General features: G+C 35.2%; 1 long non-coding RNA gene across 2 annotated transcripts; it reads right to left on the bottom strand.

Annotated features, from left to right (window-relative positions):
• Nucleotides 1–1,199: 1,199 nt before the first annotated feature.
• On the bottom strand, nucleotides 1,200–7,351 carry LOC143751526 (uncharacterized). 2 transcript variants are annotated; one of them, XR_013207266.1, is made up of 4 exons: nucleotides 7,314–7,351; nucleotides 4,005–4,070; nucleotides 2,887–2,935; nucleotides 1,200–1,280 (listed from the first exon to the last, which is right to left on the bottom strand). It is a non-coding gene; the product is annotated as an uncharacterized LOC143751526 (long non-coding RNA). The 2 variants fall into 2 exon arrangements; XR_013207265.1 differs by lacking the exon at nucleotides 1,200–1,280 and having other exon boundaries at nucleotides 2,571–2,935.
• Between the last annotated feature and the right edge of the window lie 4,097 nt (nucleotides 7,352–11,448).

Here is an 11,448-nt window from a genome sequence, read left to right on the forward strand (position 1 = left end):
TCTGAAGCCCACAGTATACTTTGCTATACTGCTATATTTGCTATATCCACCCCGTCTCGGAGCGTGCGCACAGGAGGCTGCCTATAGGGAATAGTATCTCTTTCGCGGCTTAACACGCTTTTAATAACACTGTTTAATAACAAGCACATCCCAAAGTTTAGCACAATAGACTTCATTTTACAACACTCTCTTAGTTGAGTGTAATTATGTCTCTTTGTTAAGTTTTGCTTAGGGAGGAAGAAAAGCGCACAGCTGAAATCAAAAAACAACTACGATTAATTGAACAGCCCTAGCATCAAGTGTTGAGGATGATCTTAGCTGAAAATCAGATATGGTAATGGACGTTTCATTTCTGATATGAGCTGTAAGCGATAGACCAATCAGAGCAGAGCAGGCTTTCAGAAAGAAGGGATTTAGAGAGACTGAATCCTTGAACTAACAGTTTCAGACCCTATAAGAAAAAAAGGTGATCCTGCAATCTATATTATGAGAAAGTGTTTACTTTGGATGCATGTAAACCTATTGTAGGAGACCTCCAAAATAAAATTAGAAACCTTTAAAATAGCATTATAGGGGCACTTTAAAGGAATAGTTCACACAAAAATGAAATCTCATCATTCACTCACCCTACTGTGGTTTCAAACCTGCATGTCTTTCTTTCGTGGAGCACAAAAGGAAATGGTTTGAACAATGTTTATGTTGCTATTTGGTAACAAAAAACATAATAACTAGGCTGTAGAGCTTTAAAAACGACAAATAAGCTCATAAAAACGAACACACCACAAGTCCTAGTCTTACAAGAAATTTTGCGTCAACAACACTATGCACAGAAGTCTATAACATCCACTGCCGTGCTCAGATCTCATTTGTGCTTATTCAAAAAGCACAGCACAATCAGTTACAAGACTCCAGTGGGTTTACTGACATCAAACTTGTGCATATTCATTTAATCAATTAACATTTTTCAGAAAATGTAATTTTGTGTTCCACAGATGAAAAAAAGTCAAACAACATGAGTATTGTCAGGATGAGTAAATAAATAGAAGATTTTTGGGGGGTTAATTTAGTTTAATGCTACGTGTTTATAAATATAAGCTCAGTCGCATACAATGGGTGCCATAACTAGCATACGATCATTAGTGAAGAAAATTCAAACAGATTTTTTTAACTGCAGTCTCAGTTCATTTAGTGTAACACACCGTGAGTGGAGGAGATGGTAATCAGGCTACGCTGAAAAATTAAGCTGTCGTCTCAGGGGGGATCTTAGACCATATCTGATACTGGAAACTTGAAGAAAAAAAAAAGCTAATTATATTTTGGATGTTGGAGATTTTTATCTTGCAGGTTTTATTGCAGTTTAGCAGGTGACCTGAGAAACACTGTACAAGCCCATGGAGACTGGGAGCATATTGAAAGCATACATATTAATTAATTCTGCAAAGCATGACACATGCGGCACAGACTAATTAATTGTTTCAGCTGCATTGTCAAGCGCGTTCATTTGGAAACTCCCAATGGGATTCAAAGAAAGCATATAACACTCAGTCCTTTACTGAGCAGACAAGTTTGCACAATATTATTCTCCTTGTTCTTCTAAACCGATTTACACAGTATCAGAATGATGCACGCTTGCCCGTATTTCAGAGAGACCAATTAGGAACGTCTATCTCTTAACTTCCTTGAAACATGATTTAATTAAACATCTCTTTCATGAAACATACATTGAGCACATAAATTAAGGGGAAAATACATCAATTTTTTTTCCTGAAAATCACACAATTGACTTTTACACAGAAATGTCTCCTTGTTCACAGCCCCAAATTTCATTTCGTTTTTCTTTTTTTGTGACCCGAAGACACTCATTCACTCAAAATGATAGACACTGCGCAAGTAAACAAACTTGCGTTGAGAAAGAATATGAATTAATTAGGTTTGTTTTATACACCATGTGGGTATCTTCCCATACTGCAATGAGGCTTGAGAGAGACATTTAATTAAAGAAAAGATTAACTGTTTGTATTATTCATACCAGTTCAGTGGCATCTGTGTGAATTGAATTTCATATTCATATGCCACAAGAGAGGGAAGCTTAATATAGACTAATAAATGATATTTTTTGCAGGCTTCTGTAAACACAAGGTGTTGATTATTTCATATATTTCATTGCAAAGATGTGCCGCCAAAGCTGTTATTTAGAACATGGAACACAAAAATCTACCCTATTTGTATTGCTTAATTTAAAAGAAAGGTCAAAATGCAATATTAATAAAACTGTTATCAAACTGTTCCGGAAAATCTCCAGTTTATTCTTAAGGGGCGTTCTGTCTGTGAGAGCAATAGTAACCAAAAGGGGCGGGGCTTAGCACAAAAAAAAGGTGAATTGAAGCAGGTAAACAAGTTCTAACTCATCTAGATTTTCTTTGCTCTTGGAAGTTGCTTTTTAACAATGAATCACATTGTGTTTTTGAGTACCGAATAATACAAAATCTATTGCTACTGAAACTGAAATGCCAATAAGAAAAAAATATCAGATCAACTGTAACTGCACATAATCAAGAGTGTTTTATCCACTGCCGTTCTCCACCATTAGCTGGCATTCACAGGAGGATGTTTGCATAGCTCAGAAGACATCAAGTATTCTGTCGCATCTCTTGTAGGCGACAGGAATTTTACTTTTTTTTGTTGCACAGCGCAAATAACTTCATGATGTTTTGTATCTTGCAGTCACACTGCGAAATGCTCATTTTTAATTGTGCCAACGAAACAAACGTGCACATAATTTAATTCCGGCTGAAGTTTGAGTACATCATGGACTCTGTAGTGGGCAACAGCAGAATGAGTTGATTTTAATTGGTTTCAGTTTTTGTCAGGAAAAGAAAGACCCACCATTTGAAGAGTAGCAGCACAAAATCAACCATTCTCTTTCATTCCGCACCTACGAGAAGACAGCCAGGAAATAAAAATGAGGGATTAAATGCAAAAACCTTTATCATAAGCTTCAAAGGGCAGATAAATACGAAAGTTTCTCCTCTTTTTCCCTCATTTAGAAAGAACGTCTCTTTGAAGGTGGCATTTGATGTTCAAATTATTCCTAATCAGACAATCCTCCATTCAAAGCAGTGCACTATATTTCGTAATTTTGACTTAGTTGTCAGAGCACATTTAATTTGAATTTAATCTCTATAACAGTTCTGTAGTTTTTTGCTGGATATTACACTTTTATCTAGTGATTTGTAGGCCTGCTTAAATGCTGAACAAATACCTAAAGTTTTAGTTTAGAAGATAAACTCCAAACTTAAAGTTAGACTCAAAGAGTCTGTAGTGTTACTGCTTAAAGGGTGAAATACATCATCAAAAAAAGAAATTGTTAGTCGGCTTTCTTCTATCACATCTTAACTCATATGTTTGGCTATTTAAATAGCTCATACATTATGGTATAAAGTAATACCATCTAAACGAGATATGTTTATTCAGCAAGGATGCATTAAATTGATTGTTACAAAAGATTCAAATAAATGCTGTTCTTTTGAATGTTTCTATTCATCAAAAAAAAAAAATCCTGAAGATTGTATCACGGTTTCAAATCAGCATATTATTTTCTGAAGGATCATGTGACACTAAAAACTCAGGAATAAATTACTTTTTTTTAAATATTAAAACAGAAGTTATTTTATATTGTAATACTATATCACAATATTTCTGTTTTTACTGTATTTATTTATTTATTTTACAAATTATAGGTTTCTTTCAAAAACATGTAAAAAATATTATTTTATATTTTTCTATATGTTTTATTACTTTATTTAATTTTTTGACACTTCACCTTTAAAAAGTCTCGACTAGTTTGCATATTAAATGATGCCTAACAGGGAAAAGGAAAAGATAGATGGATGTGCTGCTATCCACAACTGTGATGCTCAAACACTTGCAATTTAAACGTCATTAATGTTAAACAACAGGCTGGAGAGCTGCTGACGCTCTAGGGCTCGACTGACTCATCTTACCCGTCTAAGGCAACTGATGTACGCCTGTTTTGTCCTGTTCTGGAGACTGGGTCAGACCAGGATAACCTGTTTTAAGAAAGCTGTGTGTGAGAATGCAATAGAGGTAAAATGACTGAAATTCGAAGTTACATTTTGTATCAAGTATACTTTCACATGCTACTGTTTGAATCAAACATGAAATCCATCAAACCACAAGGTAAAGAAAGGAATATTGACGTCAAGATGCAATGGCATCACGGGCAGGCTACGCGGATGCCGTGAAACATGCGTGCATAAACATGACCTCTTTAATAGTGGCTTGTTTACCTTCCATCTGACAGGTGTCGAGAACACAAGACACCTTCTTTCAGCCAGCTGTCAAACTATTTCTCTGCTGTCAAAATCATATTATAATCTCACCACGCGACGCCAGGAAACAATGCCGCCTTTTGAAAGGATGAGGACGCATCCAGAAGCTCTAAATATAACTCTGAAGCAGATACATCTAATAACCTCCATGGGTTGTAAGAGCACTTGAAACAAATTGGTTCCTTCCCTTCCAGCACATATCCAATCGTCTGCTCATGAATAAAGAAGTTCTTGATTTCCAGACTTGATGTTTTTAAGGAGAAGTCAAGTCAAATGTTGAAAGCCAATCTGATCTCAAAGTTTCGATGGGTGAAAATCAAATCATTCCGTGGATCAAACTCCAGCTGTGTCAGATTTTCAACTAGCAAAACAAAGTTACAGCAAATTGAAAAGGATCTCTGCTCAACTATTTCAGTTATTTTCGCTACTTTCCTACGGTCGGCTGAGACTCCAGTTCTCAGAACTGACGGCATCAAAGCGACATATAAAGTCTCTGAAGATCCTTAGCTTTACTTTTCTCATTTTGGACCAGGTTCAGATGGCATACAATCTCTAATTTCAGGTTCTCCTCTGATTTTAATGCAGAAAACAGAATATTTCACACAGTTAATTGTTCTGTACTGTTTGCTAAGGCAGTCGTCACTTTTGCACATGCTTAGATTCACAGATTGAACAAAACCTTTAGTTTTGCAGCTTTTGAAGAGACTGATTATTTTGTTATGAAGACTTATTTTGTTGTTACGAAGACTACTTATACGTATTTTTGCTAGGTCGAAAGAAAAGCAACAAAAAAATGTTTCGATGCATTATAGCAGCATTTTGCACACAAAAAATTAAGAATTTTTTCGAAGATTTACGCATTTCAATTAAAAGTAAAATTCGCTCAAATTGAATTAAAAAATCCTTATATATTATTCATATTATGAATTAAGAATTTTAAATGAGTAAAAAAAAACTAGAGCTTAATAAAATATTTTGTATATAAATCTTAAACTTAAATTTACATTTTTTCTTTTTTTCTTCTTTTTTATGAATACAAAATCAAAATAATGGTCCATTCCCTTGCTACATGAAGAATTATACAAAATGTTTTAAGCTTTAGTTTTTTATTATGTAAGGATTATTCAATTCAATTTGATGGAATTTTACTTTTAATTGAAATGCGTAAATCTTGAAAATGTATGCAGCAACTTGCATTAATATTTCCCACGCTTCTTATGACTGTAATGGAAATAAACAGACTGGATCTTAAATATTTCTATGAAAATTATAATTATAGTACTTATTGGCAACATTTTCTTTTGCATTCTGAACATTGATTTTTGCATCACTCTTCTACTTCTTCATGACTCAAAAATCGGAAGTTGCAGAGAAAGAAATCTTCTTTTCTTCCCTATTGTGACGTAAATCTGAGTGAAGCGGCTTCTCGAACAAGAAAAAAATGGGACTTGATTTTGTCCATCAGGAATTGATTGGATGGTTCTGGTTTGCTATAGGTGGATCTCACGTGAGTGACAGGTAGCCCCGCCCTCACGCCAGTGAACACATCATCAGAGAAGAGAACAGACGTCGCTGCAAGAGGGAAGGGAAGTTATTTTTACTCGAGATTACGAGGACACACGCATTTTATTCATTTTGATTTCATGGTGACTTTAATCAAAGGTCATTTAGATTCTAGTCTAAACAGTTATAATTTGCTATTAGCTGCATGAGTGCACCGCATATCTCGCATGCTCCATGTTAGAAATTGCCTGTTAATTCTGATCTCCATGTCACAGTTTAGCCGAGCCAGGACACGGAGACATCTTCTTCACAGTGAATGAACGTAGATGTTAAAGCCAGATTGAGCTGAGATTTGAGAGTTGATGGCTTTATAGAGCGTGTGAAGGCTGCAAGCTTTGCAGTTGATAAAGATTTCAAATGAATCAGGACTAAAGAAGAAAGGAGCAATGGATGATGGGTAGCTGAAGGTCATGACAAAGTTGTGTTCTTTTATTCTGCTAAGTCTATAATAATAATGCATTTTCAAGATATTCTCTATAGCATAAAAATGATAAATTTATATATATATATATATATATATAAACAAACTCAAGCATTATATTACATGTATCAGCTACCCATATACAGACTTTATGTCGAAGTAAACATGAATAATATTGAATGACTGTTAATGTCTTATCTTCATGCATGAGTCAATGGCTTTTATATGAAAGGAAATAAGGCACGTCCTTCCACAGTCTGTGCGCTTCCTTTCCCTGCTGAGAATCAGATGACTTCAGGAAAAACAACTCAACCCAACTCATTGTGTTATTCTGAAGATACTGAAGAGCCGAGGGGTTTTAAAGTAGTTGTAAATGAATTCAGCATGCTGGTGGTCCGGCATGTTTTCAAAAAGCTATTGGACCGACGTCACATTCAGTGTCCCTGCAGAGGATGCAATGGAGCGAGTGTGGTTAAACTGGAGATTTGAATGAGAGCGCAGAACAAGACTCCCTACAGTGCTTTTATTTTACTTTGAAAATAGTTTGATTTACTTTTACCTCATATTTTTATATACTGATAGTGGAATACCAATATTTCCCTATGGGCAGGTTAGTAGTTCATTATTGTAGGCAGAAGCCATGCTGAGAGGAGTACAAACAGTACATAAATGCCCCAAGCTTTCAGTCCGAATGAGCCACATTATCCCACTTTCATTATTCCTCCTAATGAATATGGATCTTACTTTCCATAATTTAGCTAAATGTGAATCAGAAGTAGCACATGAAAAAGCCTGGTTAGTCATATGTAGTTCTGCCAATGTTTTAACACTGAGGGATTTAAATGCAACTCCAATGTGAATCAAAACAATGAACTTGCATACTTCCCTGCGACACAGTAAGCAAAAAGCAGCATTACATATGAGTAGAATGAACAAATATTAAACATTCATTAATAAAAGTAATAGGTGAACAATACCTTGATGACCATCTGCATTTTAAAGCATCTTAAAGCATTTTAAAGCATCGACACTTTGCTTTATATGCCATAATGCCATAGCTGAGGATTCAAAAAGTCAGATTCGAACTTTACATAATATTTCTCTCATTATTTACTCAACCTCAAATTGTTCCAAACCTGTATGACTTTCTGGTAACACTTTCTGGATAATGCTTTACAAACCTATTTTTAATGCATTAATTATCCCCTGTAACGCACCTTATAATGCATTGTATGGTCTCATTAATTATAATACACTTTTAGAAACACAACAACTTCAACAAACAACCAATTTCAGATGTAACAAGGGATCTGTGAATATTATAATGCGTTATGTGCTTAAATGTTGCGTAATCATTCCGTTTACATCTTTACCTAAGGAACTGTTACCATGTGTTCGAGTAGCAAGAAACAACCAGGAAGAGCAGAATTAACGTTGAAAAAGTTTTAAATGAAGAGGTAACATTATACAGACGATACAAACACAAACACATTATAAATGCAAAAGAAAAACAAATATTCAGAAAAACAAGAGTGTCACCAAATCAATGACATAATCAAAACATAACTCCCATAACTATTTAACCCAAACCTCTAAAACTACCCACCAAAAGAAAAATGCAAAAACAAATCCGAAATCTTCAGTTTATATGCCGCCTTAAATAAACCACGCTGACTAAATAAAAATAAATCAAATGGGTGGCGATCACTCTCCAACTAACTAACAAAAAACAATGATATCTATCGTCATGACGTCACATATCTGATGGCTGATGGGCAGCCAATGATCACAACCAAGGAATAACGAATAGAAACAAAACCACAAAAGAAGAAAAGCACAATACACAAACACACGTGGAACGTAACGTAATGCATTTTAACTTTGGTTATAATTACTTATGAAAAGATATAATGCATTATACCACACATTATGAATACCTTTATAATGCATTATGTATACAGGCTTTATGTAAAGTGTTACAGACTTTCTTTTTTCTGTGAAACACATAGGAGATGTTCTGAAGAATGTCTACGCTGCTCTTTCCTTCATTTATGAAGCATAAAGTGAGCATCGGCTGTCAACCTAAAAAAAAAAAAGGTCAAAAATGCTTTATAAAAACATAAAAGTTTTACATTATGATTGCATTCAGTGAAAAACTGCGCATAATTTCTCACACCAAGTTCATCATGCATCCAATTTCAACAGGTTTCCCCAATAATCAGTATAAAATCAAAAAAAAAAAGTGCACAGATTCTACAAGAGCCTAAGATTTGCTCTTTCTTTGGGGATTCTTTTAAGTGCGATTTGACTTCTTACTTTTAGAAGAAAAAAAAACTTCTGTGTGGAATTACACACAAAACACTGATTTACTGTGAACTGAAATAATTTTCTAGCTAATGTGGGGGATTCACTGAGAATTTAATTAATTGCAATTAAATCCAAATGCTTGGGAGAATTGGGCGCTTTTATTTAAAAGGAACAGAAAATTGCAGCATAATGAACGCTATTCGCTAACTGTCCTCCATCAGATTTGTTAATTACTGTGCGCTCTATCCTGCTTCCATCTGCTTGAGGGTGTGTTAAGGAAGTTGCTTTGTTCTTGTCCAAATGCAATTAGACTGCGGCTCCACACATGAAAACCGTGTAGCGCAAGTCTCCCTCTAGTCCATCGCAGGGCACGAGAACACCAATGACAATTAACTTGAATTGTGTAAAGCGACAAACATGGGAAAACTGCTTAAATCCTGGACTCCTGGAGGAATTTGGTTAGCAGTGATTAATGCATATTCTGAATTCTTGATTACTTGGGTGTTTTCAAGATAATTCAATCCCCCCCCCCCCCCCCCCCCCCCCCCCAATACACCTTTAGCAAATTAAAAGTTGCTCATTACTATTGCTTATTGATTATTATCTACTATTATTATTTTCCAAGTTTTTGACTGGTAGATGATCAAACTAGCAAAAACATCTTACATTGAAGGAAAAATCAAGGAGACTTGTGGGTGAAATATTTGAATTTGCAACACATAGCACCTATTTAACTTTAAAAAAAATTAATTAACTTTCACAAAAAGTTTTTTTTTTTTTTTAATATCCGAAAGTCTGACTGTAATAAATTAAGTAATTAGGGCACAAAGAATTTGTCTAATACATTTGAAATAAATTTAAATGTGTTTCTAATGGCATAACTCTGCATTGAGTGGGCTGAAATAAATGAAAGTTTTGATCAGCCAGCAATGGGCTAAGGTTTCAGCTAACTCCGCCTCATTCAAGTTCCCTGGTTTGTTGAACTTTACTGTCAGGGTAATGAAAGTAAACGAAGCATGAAGACATTTAATCTGCCCTGATACCCATCATCTGATGTGCATTTGCGTGCGTGCACACACAGACACACACACACACACACACACATACACACACAGTTGCATTATTGGCTCATTTGCGATGATAATTCTTAATGGTGTAATATAAAAACCCTCATCATAGTAAGCAATTAATTTCTGGAAAGTGTTCAAATACATATTCCATTAGCAGTATGCATGTTCATTTACCCATATTCATTATTTAAATAACCTACAGTATGCTGTTCACAAAATAATGCATAGCTATATAGTTTTAATTCAATATAGTGGCATGCACACTTAAATATGCAGATGGGTTTAAGTTCATGTAATTTTTCAATGTTAAAATACCTTGCATTTCCAACTAAGGGAAAAAATATAAATGCAGAACTCAAAATGCGAACATTTTTTAAATAAATAAACACATTTTGAGTTGTGCAACCAATGGCACAAGTTTGGGGCGGGACTGTCTGTTTGGCTGACCAATGGGGAGCGTTCAGAAAACCTTTTGTAGTTGCCAATGAGTAGAAAACAGAAAATCCTGCGTTTGAATCCTAGCTGTCACAATTTAAAAAAAATAATGTCTTCGATACAATACCTGACTGAACCCTACTGAACTGATACCATGGCAAAAATCTAAAACAAGAGGAAAAGTAATTGAATAATAGATGACAGAACATGGGAATTCTTTGTTTTATTTAATATTTAAACATGATGAGATAGAGATGTTTGCAACATTGATAAAAGAATCAAGCCAAATTAAAGTTATTACTGCCCTTAACTGTCTCAAACTTCAATGGTGAAAAGGGATGCCTTGACAAAATAAATCACACTCATTCGATGTCCAATTCAGGGCATGAGCATCATGTAGAATAATTATGTCATTTAAGGGTTATTTCACATGTGTCCTTAACTACTATGTACTTACATAAAAATAAGTACATTTATTGTGTTCATGTTGCATTACAAAACATTTTTGCTGCTATTGAGGTGGGATATGGGTAAGGTTAGCAACAGGTTTGGTGGTATGGGTATGTTTAAGTGTGGATTAAGGTGTAACAGAAGGCTCAACAGTGTAATTAGACAGTAGAATATCAAGCATTTCCCAATTTCTCATTCATGCATATTTCTTTATTGCTCAAATGTGTCAATAATATCTTAAAGCAGTGCTGCGTTACGTAGATACACACAGGGTAGTGGAACCAGAACAATGCACACAAAGCAACACAGGAAATACGGCTCTCATTAAAAACGCTGTCATTCTTAAAGAATCGGTTCTACTACAATTAGGAATCGTACCGTTTTTAACAGCAGGGTCTCACAATACATTTCTAGTACTTGTATATCATGCAACACTATCCCAGCGGTGTCTTTAGAGTACAATGTGCATCTAAAGTACACATTAAGCAATGTGTCCGTCAACTTCCCACATGGGATACGCATCTCTATCCTTTCCAACTCTTCAACAAAACAAGGACCAATTTCACTTGAGGTAGAATATTCTGTGTGATATATTTCCCTGTTCTGAACTCGAAATGAGCTCTGTACATACGGAGCGGTTGTATGTCCACCAGGCTTTTTCTGAGGCTTTTTCCTTTAATCCTTAATTACAGAGAAAGGACGACCGAGGAGGAGGATTGCGGACACACTCACTGCAGCAGCGAGACCAGGTTAGATCCAGACGATCTGTTTTAATTGGATTATAACTGACAGTGAGACGATCAATGCGGGAATTATCATGGTTTCCTCAAACCCTCCATTTCCCCACAAA

Source organism: Siphateles boraxobius, unplaced genomic scaffold, assembly GCF_051911475.1.
Source record: "Siphateles boraxobius isolate OS27281-9 unplaced genomic scaffold, OSU_SipBor_1 26, whole genome shotgun sequence".
Classification (NCBI taxonomy): Eukaryota; Metazoa; Chordata; class Actinopteri; order Cypriniformes; family Leuciscidae; genus Siphateles; species Siphateles boraxobius.